This window comes from Arachis stenosperma, chromosome 7 (genome assembly GCF_014773155.1).
Source record: "Arachis stenosperma cultivar V10309 chromosome 7, arast.V10309.gnm1.PFL2, whole genome shotgun sequence".
Taxonomy (NCBI): Eukaryota; Viridiplantae; Streptophyta; class Magnoliopsida; order Fabales; family Fabaceae; genus Arachis; species Arachis stenosperma.
The window spans coordinates 14742421-14756966 of record NC_080383.1 but is presented as its reverse complement, the minus strand read 5'-3'; the positions used below and the strand labels follow the sequence as shown (position 1 = coordinate 14756966).

General features: G+C 29.1%; 1 pseudogene; it reads left to right on the top strand.

Annotated features, from left to right (window-relative positions):
• The first annotated feature begins 6702 nt into the window (after positions 1-6702).
• Positions 6703-8432, top strand: LOC130942007 (transcription factor DIVARICATA-like; annotated as a pseudogene).
• Positions 8433-14546: the final 6114 nt, after the last annotated feature.

Sequence of the window (14546 nt, the reverse complement as noted above, 5' to 3'; positions counted from 1 at the left end):
ATTTATTGCATAGGAGTACATAAAAATTTAAAATATAATTTAAGTAAAAAAGATTTCATATTATATACCAATAAAGTAGTAACATGCATTAACTGGATTATTAAATAAATTACATTTATTTAAATTTTTAAATAGCGGATACCGTATTAATAATGAGCAGTTTAATAATTTCCAAGTAAACGTGTTAATCCTCATCACTTAAAATAGACTAAAATTGATCAAATATATCTATTTAATCTCTTCTACCTACTTTTTTATATACTAATTGCATGCCAAAAGTTTGGATTATTGTAAACGTCGTTTACACTGTAAACGAGATAAATATTCATTTACAGAGTAAACACATAAGAGAGGAGTATTTATTTCGATAAATATTTTTAAAATTATTTATTTTAGTAATTATTACCTTTATTTAATTTATAAAAATAAAAAATCCTAATAATTAGTCATAGTTTAAATTATATTTGGTTGTATCCGTAAGTGTCGTGTAGAATAATTTATAGACAATTTTAGTTATATTTAATTATTTTTATTTTAGTTATTAAAAACATTATAAATGAACATAAGAAATTCATAATGATCAATAAAAGAAAATATAATTGTTTTGTTACGATGTATTTGGATCTCAAAAGAGAAAGCCAAATACATAAATTAATTTTGCAAAATCTAAATCCTATTAAATATTATTTCAAACATATTAATATATTTGTAGAATGACTAGAATTATATTATTTTATTGTATATGTATTATTTTTCTCCCACAAATTTATGTACTAATCATTCTACAAATATTTTATGATGAGTAAAAATTTTTAAGAGTAAAATTATAAAAAATAAATTTATTTAGAACAAAAACAATGTGATTAAGTATAATTTACTTAGATGTGATTAAAAATAATTAAATAACTATGTACTAAAAAATTGATATTATTGAAGGATAAAATTAAAATTTATTTCTATACATGTAATTATGTATCGTTTTTTTCTCAGCATTTTCGTCCTATTTAAGTTCCTAACGTTTCAAAATCATCTCAATTTTATCCCAACGTCAATTCTGTTAACAGATCTCTAACGATAGAACAACATTGAGTCAATTTTGAAATGTTAAATACTTAAATAAGACGATTTAAACGTTAGAAATAACTTTGAGACTTACCCCAAACATTACAGATAAAAACGATACTTTACTCATAAAATAAAATAAAAATGATAGCCTAAATTTAAATCTTAACGAATTTGATTATCTTATTATTAAAGTATATTATTTACACTTCTAAGACATTTTCTTATGTGAAATGTGTATGCAATCACTTCATAAAGTTAGAATAAGGATGGAAAATGATTAATACTCAATCATCATTCAATCATCATTCTGGTGAATTGCAAACAAGAGGATAGAAGAGGATTGAATGAGGTAATGGATTGTGAGGTAAGAACACTACCTATTACATACTTTGGTATTCTGTTGGGAGCAAGTCCAAGAAGAGTTGCAACGTGAAAACCAATCTTGGATAAGATAGAAAGGAAGTTAAGTAGCTGAAAATCGAATTTGTTAACAAAAGTAGGGAAGTTGGTAACTATAAAATCGGTAATAAATAGTTTGTCTATATATTTTCTTGGTCTCTTTAAGATGCCAAAAGAAGTTATAAAGAAAATTATACAGGTGCAAAAGAGATTCTTCTGGAAAAACAAAAAAGAAAAGAAATTTATACCAACAATCAAATGGAACACTATTCAAAAACCTAGAGAGCATAGAGGACTTGGAGTTGGAGATATAGAAATGAAAAATGCAGCCATGTTGTTTAAATGGTGGTGGAGGTACTCAGATAAAAAATGAACCACTGTAGAAGAGAGTAATTGGATCTTGTTATGATGTAGACAAGAACATGCCAGTTGAAGAGCACAATGATAAAGGATCCAATAGTCCATGAAAGGAGATTGTGAACCTTGCAAAGAAGAATGAGTTGTACAAAAAAATTTGTAAGGAGGGATGGAGAAACTGTGTTGAAAAAGGTAAAGAAACAAGGTTGTGGAAAGATATATGGGTTGGGAATGTATCACTACAAGATAAATTTTAAAGGCTATTTGCGATTTCAAATCAGAAGAATAGCACTATATATGAGTGTGGGATGTAGATCGGTTCATCATGGGTGTGGAGTCTCCAATGGCGAAGGAATTTTTTTTGAGAGGGAGAAAGTACAAATAGAAGAATTAAATAACATTTTAGATAGTGTGTTCTTATGTGCAGGTAACATAGATAATGCCTCATTGAGATTTAGCTCGGATGGAAGATACAATGTGAAATCATTCATCAATGTAGCCGAAGGAAAAATATATGGGAGCCAACTATAAAACATATCTTTGATGATTTATGGAGATGGTTGGTACCACCTAGAATTGAGATGCTCGTGTGGTTTGTGATAACAGATAGGCTGAATATAAAGGACAAACTAATAAGGAAGGGAATCATAAGCCAAGGTGAAGGGACTTGTGTTTTGTGTGAGAAGGCGCAAGAGTCGGTAAACCACCTTTTTCTTCATTGCTCTTTTTGCTCAAAATTATGGTCTATGGCCTTGAATGTAGATTGAAAAAAAAGTGAGAAGTATACAGGAGAGAAGTGCAATTTAAAGAAGACAGGAAATGGATATGGTGGAACTGTATTTGGTATAAACCATATAGAAATATATTTTGTGTTGGTGGATATTTACAGGAACCAAACAAAGAAATACACTATTATATGGGTGATTTGGTGAGTCATGAGTCAATGGGAGATGCATTACTAGTTGGACTGCAAATGTCCTTGCAATTTGTTTTCGAAAAGGTAGGAGTAACAGAAGAAGATATAAAAATGATGGTTGATAATAAATACATTGTAGAGTGGTTACATAAAAATATAGATATAAACTGGGAGTTGAGATTTTTAAGAAATAAGACAAGTAACATAAAACATATATTGCAGAACACAAATGTGAAGTTCAAGGGAGAAAGTGAATACAAATCAAGAAAAGAGTGGGAATCAAGGGCAATAATTAAGGACTATAGATGGATAAAATAGAAAAAATAAGTACATTGACTTCTTATAACAGGTGATGGAAGTATAGAACAAAAAAATCCAATTCAACGTATTACATTTGAGGAATGTTTTGATTCTGTATGTATTATTTACTTGTTTATTAGTTTATGTTTATCGTCTAATTTGTTTTTTGTTTATGTTTATCGTCTAATTTGTTTTTTTTTGTTGATTTTAGTCTTTGATAACAATGCCGAAAGAAATTAAATTTAATCACTTGACATTAATATTCTGTACTCCCTAAAAAGATCGAATTGTTTACTACTGATCTAAAAAAAATCTTCATTACCTCCTCAATAGGGCCCATGCATATATCCATTTTTTTTATTTTCTTAGTTTTAATTGTACTTTCTCAAATTAAGTAGTGTCTAATCACCAAAAAAAATAAGTAGCGTCTTCCTACTCACATCCTGAGGCAGCATGAAGTCACTCAATATCGTTGCTCAAATGTTAGGTGCATCTTGCCAATAGTTGTCATGTCAAGTTCTGTTTACGTTTTGGCGTTAACCACATTAAGTAAAACCTGATATTTGCACGTCATTGTAACTAAGTTATCCTCACAAAACTTTATTGTTAGAACATTCATGAATACCGTGATTGGGAAGGTAAAAGTATCACTAATTATGCCTCCTAACTAATAATATTTAACCGTATTATATAGACACCAAAAATCAATTATTAAATCAATTATTCATATAAAAAATAAAATTTAATTTTGATATATCGTTAATATAAAATCATTTTATATGTATATTTAATCACATAATGTCACATTAGCAAAAATAATTATTTTTTATTTTGACCACATAAATAATCATCTAAGAGAATAATTATTTGTACAATTCTGTAAAACATTTTATATTGTCTGTACATACAAATTAAATTTATAAAATATATAATAAAATATAAAATACATATAAAAATAAATTAAATAATATATATTTATATATAAAGATATAATAGTTAATCTAATAATTAATTTTTATATACACATAATATTTTTAAATAACAATAAAATTCAATAAATAAGAAGCTTTTAGTATTAGTATTGCTCAATAAACTAATATTTATGGGTTAATCATTAAAATAAATCTTGAAAAATCACGTATATATGTGGTCTTTTATAAATTTAACAATTCAATTTAATTCTTAAAATGATATCAACGTGAATAAAGTTAATCTTTCTGTTTATTTTTTTATTGAGTAAATAAATAAAAGTACACATGAAAAAATTTTTGAATTACAAAATATACACTATATAATCAAAATTTTAATGTATACATCAAAGATGACTAACGATGGACAAAATTAATTTGTCCTTAGAAAAATTCCATTTCCATTAAGTGTAGTGTATAGTTACATATAAATTAATGATTTAACACTATTTATCATTTTTTGAAGATCTGAGGTGAAATATATCTTATTTCTAATTTTAAAATAACCTAAATAAGATTATTAAAAAGAAGAGTGTCCATGAAAATGAATGTTGCAACAAATTAGCATCTCAAATGATTTTGTCTTTGTACTCATGTTTTACTTCATTAACTCAGGCGAAATACTCACATCTCAATTTAAATTTCTGTTCATTTCTGCTTCATTGAACATGAAGATAAAAAAATTTGAGTATTGAAAAAGACTTTTAATAAACACAGTCTGAAACTAAATTTAATATAAGCATATCTTGTACAAAGGACATCGAAAGAATCATCTCTTTGAATTATGTTCTGTTCGCGATTTTAGTAATACGACCTCAATGCCATGGTAGCATTTTTCATAATTAAAAGGGTGTTTTTTTGTTCTTTCTCTTTGACACAGCTCCGCCGAATGATCGGTGTCAATGTGTTACCCGAGCTGTTCTCTTGTATAAGTACTCTCTTTTAAGTTTTAATCCTTAAACTTAGACATAGTTTCAACTTCTCTCCTTTAGGGTCACACTGTCACCCGAACTGTTCTGGTGTAAAGGTATTCTCTTTCAATCCTCAAACTTAGACATAGTTTCAACCTCTCTCTTTTATTGACACCTCTGAAAAATGTCATAACATTAGAATTCCATCAACTTGGGTACAACAAAGATACTCTCTCTTTTAATAATTTTATTTAGTTTATTTTAAAATTAAGAAATAAGATATATTCTACCTCAGATTAAAAAAAAAGAATAAATAGTGCTAAATTATTAATGTATTCGCCACTATTCACTAGATTTAACGAAAATGGAGCTCCTTTAACCGTAAGTTAGTTTTATTCATGTGTATATTAAAATTTCGATCCTGTCATGTATATTTTTATAATCTAAAAAATCTTTTATGTTTATTTTTGTCTATTTACTCTTTCTTATTAATGCGGCTGGCTAACATGTAAGATAAAATTTGTTAAATATTATGTTATCAACGTGCCACGTAATACTTAATAGTTAAGAGTGATATATAATAAAAAAATATTAAATATTTAATCTGATTCATTTTTTATTAAAAACCAATTTAAATATTAATAATATTAAAAAATAAAAAAATAAAAATTTATCTTATTTAATATTTATTAATTATTATAATAATAGATAAATATTAAATAAAATAAATTCGGATTATTTTTTTTTTTGAATGAACATGCTCAACACAACAAGGTGGAGCAACAACAAGTCAAGAAAGAACACCGTAAGAGCAACACGTCTAAGAACAACTCAAAGTAAAGGAACCTCTAGTCATCTTCGGCATAGCCATCAACAACCAAAAGGTTCGCCACCACTCCACTCGTCAGATAGCATAAAGGACCTATTGATAATTTCCACCACACCTGAGCCTTGGTTATTGAAAACTCTGTTATTCCTTTCTAGCCAGATTGTCCATATCACCGCAAAGAACCCAATCCACCACCGCTTCTTCTCTTGCTTACTTAGTGCAACCTTCGTCCAACTCTCCAAATGTTGCTGTAGGTTACCTGGCAGAGTCCATATCCTCCCAAGAGCGAATAGCCAAGCACACCACACCTGCCAAGTGAGCTCACAACGAAGAAACAGATGACAAGCAGACTCAATAGACTTACAACATAAGACACAAATATTATCTTGTACATCAATAACACCTAGTCTGCAAAGTCTATCCTTAGTATTCACCCTCTCAACCAAGACAAACCAGCCAAATAATTCGACCCTTGGAGGAACGTAACCCCTCCAAATAGCACTAGTGAAGCTATAGCTGGTTACTATCTCAGCTTATATAAGATGCCGAAGGCAGTAGCAGAGAAGTTGATATCATTACAAAGACAATTCGGATTATTCTTATCTAATTTTTTTTGTTATTAAATATTTCTGTTTAAATACTAGCCTTGATATGCACTATCAACTCCATTGTTTGATAGAGTATGATATCAAAATCAGGTAGGTCTCACATTCCATTTAGTTACATAGCAAATGCATATCACTTGGCTTTGTAATAACAAGTGTTTTTTTTCTTTTTTTTTTCTTTTTATATTTCGGTGCATTTTAATTACTTTGTATGTATAGTGTATCGATGTGGTATATATGTAACGTATTTTGATTTGATAGTTGCTTCCTGATGAAGAAACGACAAAAAGAAAACAGTTTCCCGCTTTTTCCTTTCCTTCGTTGTAAAAGAATCTCTCTCTTTTCTCTATTGGGTCTTAGCTTTCTGCATCCTCTTCCTCTTGTTTTCTTCCTATAATTTTATCTCCTTTCCCTTTAATTTCATCTAACCACAATACAAGGGAAGAAGAACCAAACATTCTTCTTATTTCTTTTTTATTTTAAACATCTTTACCTCTTAATCTTCTTTTTCTGTTTAATTAACTGCAGAATTCTGATCTCTCTACTAGGATTATAGTCCATAATAATAAAAACTCCGGTGCAACAATGATTTTTCCAAGATTCTCCTCGATTCAAAAAGGTATGACTTTTATAGATTCCCAAGTTTATGCTGCTCAAGGAAATCAATCAAAGTAAATTCTTGATCACACTTAAAAGATTCCGAATTCTAATGCTCCTTATTTTATTTTTTTTTTGTCTGCATCAAAAGCTCTATAATTTCCATCTTCTTGTTTTTCTTCCTCTGTGCTTCTGAGCACACACCCCTTTTCTAGCTACTCTTCATTTCCACAAAGTTGTTAGTTAATTAGTTAGTTAGTTAGTTAAGGTTTGATGGAATTGGAAAGCGTGTATCCTGGCTGGAATTGGAACTGGAATTTGTTAGAGCAAGAGAGGCAGAGCAGCAGCAGAGAATGGAGTAAAGAGGACAACAAGAAGTTCGAGAGTGCGCTGGCGATATTCGACAAGGAGACGCCGGATAGGTGGCTGAAGGTGGCTGCTATGATCCCCGGAAAGAGTGTGTATGATGTGATCAAGCAGTACAGAGAGCTGGAAGAAGATGTCAATGATATAGAAGCCGGCCGGGTCCCTGTCCCCGGCTATATCGCCTCTTCTTTCACCTTCGAGCTTCTTCACCACCACAACCATGATGGATCTCGAAGAAGGCCTAATACCCCAAGACCTTCTTCTGATCAAGAAAGGAAGAAAGGTGTTCCTTGGACTCAGGAGGAGCACAGGTAACCTAACTAAATTCATATTCAACTTTTATTTTTGGTCCTTCATCATTTGCCTAAAGAGCAAAGTATTTATTGTTAATGCTGCAAGTGTGAGGAGTACATAAAGTTAGTCTCATATCAAAGAAAGCAAAAAAAATTAAAAAATTATAAGATGAGAGACTTATTAATTTACTATTTTAAGGTTTTGAGTTGAATTTGATATCTTCTTATCTTATGAAATTTTATGGATTGTTTGTATATATACAGACGTTTTCTGATGGGGCTTTTGAAGTATGGAAAAGGAGATTGGAGAAACATTTCGCGGAATTTCGTGGTGACGAAGACTCCTACTCAAGTTGCTAGCCATGCTCAGAAGTACTACATAAGGCAAAAGGTTTCTTCAGGAGGGAAAGATAAGAGGAGACCGAGCATCCATGATAACAACTCTTAACCTCGCAGAAGCCACTGCAACTTTAGATGATAATAATAATATCAACAAGCCCCTCTCATTCAATGAGTCTAAAGTACAATTGGACTGGTTCAATCACTGTAATGATGATGGATCAGTGATGGTTTTCGACCCCAATTGCGACCATTTGCAAGAGCAGGATCTCTTTGATTGTGCTTTCCATGAAGCTTATGCAAAGCTCAAGATCCCGCATTTCAACAAGGAAGCTGATTTTGGTATTCATGCATTGTAATGCCAACAACTCTTTCCATGTTTGTTAACAAATAAAGTTATTATATATGAAACAATTCATGCTGTATGCTCATCACTACTTGAAAGGAACCTGCAATAATGTTTAATCCTTACAGATCTTTTCATATTCATGATTGTGTTTATGTCTGCTTTCTTGGATCCCCAATTTTATTCATAACACGATCATGTGTTAGATATAAAATTCTACGAGATATCATTTTTTTTCTAGAAAATGAGCTGTTTAGATATAAAATTTGTTGAATTTTATTCTATCCAACCAAAACTAAGGACAATGGAACAGATGTCTCTCTCTCTATATATATATATCTTGTTTTTTAATTTAAAACACTTTTCCAACACAACTTTTAGTGTGTATTAGTATTTAAGTTTTCCCACATTATTTTAAGATAAAAACTCAGGTGCAATTGACTTCACGTGAAGTTGATAGCTGAGAACTGTTAGATGAAAATTTAGTCAAATCAGTCAAATTATCTAACGGCTCTCAACTATCAACTTCACGTGAAGTCCAGTTTTCACCTTATTTTAAATTAATGTCCTCTTTTCATTCTTATCCAATATACGTCAAGCTGCAAAATGATGATAATAATACTACCACTCAGAAATATACTAGCCTCAAATTAAGATATTCCTAAGTGGAGCTGTTGGTGCTTCTGCAAATGAAAAAAAAAATACAAATCGTGTAAATGAAAAAAAAAATACAAATTTTGAGAGATTTCGGTAAACTTTTAGTCCTTCAGAAGGTAAACATATTTGGCGTTGCTAATGCTCTATTCAAATTACTTTGACACTACATTTTATTAAAAATGTAGTCAATTGGATTAATCATGATAGTGATGATGCACCAAGCTTCAAATTGTGACTTGTGAGAGACATAGGCGCGACCTAGCGCACGAGTCTCCCACCCAGTGGTGTTTGACTCTTACTAATTTAGAAGACATTTCTAATATTTAATTAGAGAAATTTTACTTATTCTTTAAATATTGTCTTTTATTTAGCTTTTAAATTTAATATTTTATTATTTTAATTTTTTAATTAACCATATTTTTTATTTTTAAAAATTATTATTATTTTTATTTAATTTATTATTATGCTTGTTACCATAAAACTTGTAACCATTTGCAATACACTGATTTTTCATAAACCACATTGTAAAATTTGTAACTACTTTTCTTGTTATGTTAAATATTTTAGCAACACATTCAAAATTTATGTAAAAAAAATTTATATACGAACTTGAGAACATAAACACATCTAAAACCAAATGAACAAAATAAAGATATCTAAAAATTTATATAAAAAAATTTATATATGAATTTGAAATATAATGAACAACATAAATACATCTAAAATTAAATGAATAATATAAACACATTTAAAATTAGGTATTGGCATATTTAAATTAAGTTAACATTACAAATTCTAAATCAAATAAATGAATACAAAGTAAACAAAAAAAATTACCATCACAAACACATTAAAAAAAAAGAAAAAAACCACATACATACTAATAAATTTCATTAACCAAAAGTTACCTGGAAGCTAATTGACCCTTTGGTTAGTCCTCGTTAATGAGTTGAACGTGTATAAATAATTAAAAATAGAAATAGTAAAATTATATTCTCTCTACGAAAAAAAGGTATTAGAGGTTTTAAGAAGTGACACAGAGGAGGAAGCGGTGACGAGGAGGAGCACGAGGATGAGAGTCGTCGTGGGACGAAGAATATTAAAATTAACAGAATATTTTTTTAAAAGAATATGCAATTAAAGATCTAATTAGATTCTTAATTATAGATATTTTTAATCTGTAAAAAAATATTCAATTAACTCTAATACTTTTTATATTAAGAAGAATCTTATTACAAAACTAAACAGAGTATAAAAATTAAATTGAAAAAAAATAAAATATAATTAAAAATTTAGTAAAAGTATAGAGAGTTTAGTGTAGTAAGATTTTGTGTGTATTTATCTGAAAGATGAGTTTGTTAATAATGAAGAGGCATTGTAAGAGAGCAAGAGGGGCAAGTTGACCTTTGTTTGTGATGAAGGAAGGCATCACCTTTAGTAGTCGAATCCGAGTTTGCATTCCACTCAAACAAGAATCGCATGCTTCATTGGGGGTCAGGTCAAGAATATGGCCAGATTCACGTAAGCATACATATATATGCCAATGTGGTTCACACTATCTATCTACACTACAACCTCTATATCCTTTTTTTTTTCTTATAATTTATTTTTACATGTTGATTCTTCAGCCAATCCAGTTTGTTCCTTTTGCTTTGATATTTATGTTTCCACCAATCTACTTTTCTAGGGTGGCGATACTGTTGCGTCAGCAATTGTTCCTTCTTTTCCTGGTCTTTGCTATCCATCATGTTTTCTTTTGATTCTTTATTTTTCTTCAGAGAACCCCATTAACTTCTCTTTTGCTATCTTTTTACAGGAGATAGTTTAATCCCAAGGAAAAATTATTTAGACAATAAAATTTTTTATTGTTAGTTTTGGCACACAAAATCTCACGATTTTGCCTTTAACGATAAGGATAATAGTCGAAACTCTCTACATTCACTCGTCAAAACGCATCATGCCAAGAAGAGGTATTCACACCCTTATAAAGTATGTTTCGTTTCTCGATGTGAGATCTTACATTTTTATCGGAGATAGTTTAATCCCAACAAAAAGAGTATTTAGACAAAATTTCTTTTTTATATATTTTAACAGTACTGTATATTCAAAGTTATTAAAATTTATCTCATTTTTGAACGTTTCTTACTAATACATAAAAAGTATTGCACATATTATTAATTAAACAAATTTTTATTTTTATTTATTATATTTTATATTAATAGTTCAAATTTAGAGTTTAAAATTTAAAATGTTTTATTTTGTTTTTATTTTTTTATTTTTAATAGCAAGTTAATTTTCAGCGAGTGTGATATTTGTTAACATTTGTCCTAAAAATTAGGTGTTTGTTTTTTATACACAAAAAATATCCATTGAATCATTTATTATGTATTTGTTTATAATATAATGATTAAACTTGTTATAATAAAATTATAATTAAATGCTCTTATAATCAATTTTTTTTATAAATACCAAATTACAAATATATAGATTCATATTATGATTGTTCTTTTGTATTCCCGTTAACATATTATAGACCTATACAATATGCAGGGGTTGTTCATATACTTAAAAACTATTACTAAGAATAAAGTGACAGATCTCATTAGATTACATGCTGATTATGATTATCAATTGAGCTATTCAAACTACTTTATGCAGTTTGATCTGGATAGGAATTTTATGAGAATATAAGCGCACAATTGGTCTTTCTGATTGAATAGATTATTAGAATTGTTCCTTTTGTTTTTTCTTCAGAAATCCATAGACAATATACACTACTATTATTATTTTTAATGTTCCAAACTAGTCTAAACTCTAAAGTGATCCTTGACTCATTAGAAAGATTTCTGTCTGTATTCAAAAATTACATTTCAAACACTGAAAACAACTTGTTGATAGTATTATTACCAAATCAACTTTAACATTTCTAATCAAATGGTTAACAGAGAGCAGTTAATTAGGTTTTTTAAGCATTTAGTCTAGGATATTCAATAAGTTAACCAAGAGAATTAGGTTGAGTTTTAAGAAAGATGTACTTGCACTATATGGTCCGTTTGATTTATGTTTTGATTTTTTATTTTTAAAATTTTGCACAAAAATCTAAAAAGTCAATTAGGTTTTTAAGCATTTAGTCTAGGATATTCAATAAGTTAACCAAGAGAATTAGGTTGAGTTTTAAGAAAGATGTACTTGCACTATATGGTCCGTTTGATTTATGTTTTGATTTTTTATTTTTAAAATTTTGCACAAAAATCTAAAAAGTCAAAAACAAAAAATTTATTTTTTTCAATAATTTTATTTTTATAGAGTAAAGTATTATTTTAGTTTTTAATGTTTAAGATAAATCTTAATTTGGATCCTGATATTTCAAACATTCTATTTCTGTCTCAAAAGGTTTTAATCAGATTTAATATTGTCTTACCGTTAAATTTGACACTAATAGTTAATCGAATGAGTGATGTAGATATTAATAACATTACTAGTTAGTTAATGAGTCATATCTTTTTTCATATGTTAGAAAAATATAACTAAAACTTTATTGTAATATAATACTTTTTCTTCTCAATTTTTTTATACAAAACTCCAAAACCTTACAATCAATCATCAATGCTTTAAAATTAAAGAAAAATTTTTTATATTGATAATTGTTAATGGATTGATTTTATTTACATATTAAAACCGAATGTTGTTAGCTCTTTAATATACGAATTGTTTGTGACAAATTTAATTGCGAAACAACATTAAATTCACTTAATATTTTTTAATTAAAATAAAATATTTAAAAGTCTTTTAAACTGAAATAAAATATTTAAAACGTTAAAAACTAAATTAAAATTCATCTCAAATTTTGGGATCAAAATAACACTTTATTATTATTATTTTTTTTTGTATAACAGGAATTAATTGAGATAAATGGCTTATCCGCTGCTACCATCTTTCATATGGCAGCAAGAGACAAGACCAAAGACTCTTTGGAAGCACCTTCTTTAAAAATAAAAAATAAAAAAATATGGTATGCTTTGGCCTTTGAAGCTCATCCTTTTAGCAAAGTAGCTAGGTCTCAAGGCACTATTTGAGACTTTGATCCATCCATAATTTAATAAGCATATAGTTGCAGATGTTGATGAAACATAAGATTAATGTATTAAATTAAGTAAACATAATCATATCAACCAAAATTGTTTTAAAGTAATCATATCTTTTTCTTTAACACACTATAAAACATTCATAATATAAAAACTTCTTAAAATATAAAGTTGTTTTGCCTTTTCTAATTATGGATTAGGATACTGCATGCAAATATATAATCCTAATCAAATTAAATATAGTGCACACTAATTTCATGGATATAAAAAAATTAGTCACCAAATTAGTTATAGTACGGGAGTGAATCTTTTTTAATGGAAAAAAATGAATGGCGTCCAATATTAAATTTAATCATTTATTATTCTTTTTCATATTTATTTTTGGTTCCACTTATAAAATTAAAGGTGAGAGTCTGAGAGATTACACTTCATTTTCTCAAGTATTAATGTAACACCCTAATATTCAAATTCTTATGCTCGAGTCATAAGTCAGTGATATTACGGTGGTACGACTCTCAGGTGGATTGTAAGGCCCACATCGGTTGGAGAGGGGAACGAAGCATGCCTTATAAGGGTGTGGATACCTCTCCCTAGCATGACGCGTTTTGACGAGTGAGTGTGGGGGGCTTCGGCTAGCATCCCTATCGTCAAAGGCAAAAAACCGTGAGGCCTTGTGTGTCAAAGCGGACAATATCGTGCTAGCGGGTGGTCTGGGCTGTTACAGATGGTATCAGAGCCGGTCCCGAATCGATGTGCCAGCGAGGGCGCTGGGCTCCCTTAGGGGGGTGGATTGTAAGGCCCACATCGGTTGGAGAGGGGAACGAAGCATGCCTTATAAGGGTGTGGATAGGAAAGGATCTATTTTCGTTATGGTATATGTTAGAAATAAGAGAGTAATGTGTACAATGTATTATTGAGTGTGTTAAAAGGTACAATATACAAAAATATATATAGGTGTTAGAAGAATTAAAGCAATAAAAGCATACAATCCTATAATTAATATACAGATATGTTATATAAATATAAATGATACTAATTGATCTAAGTGAATTCTAATTATACTCTAATTAACATCCTCCCTCAAACTCAGGTGAGAGTTAAAGATACCATCTTGAGTTTGGATACTAGAGTTCGAAAACAAATAAGACGATGAGCCTTTGGAAAGGTATCAACAGTTTTATCCAAAGTTCCAACAGCAATGAAGCGAACAGGATCAACAAAGAGACATTGTCAGATAAAGTGACAATCAATCTCAATGTGTTTTGTGCATTCATGAAATCCATCATTATGCGCAATCTAAAAAACATTGCAGTTGTCACAAAAAATATTAGTTGAGGACAACTAAAAAACACCAAAACCTTCAAAAAACCAACGAATCGAGATTAACGGTCATTCTTTTTTTTTTTCTAGTTTGATTATCTATTATGTATTAAGTCATAAAACACAAGGATTTGTCCAAAAAAAATTATGTCACAAAATATAAGAAAAATTTGGAAAAAAAACGTGGTTGTGT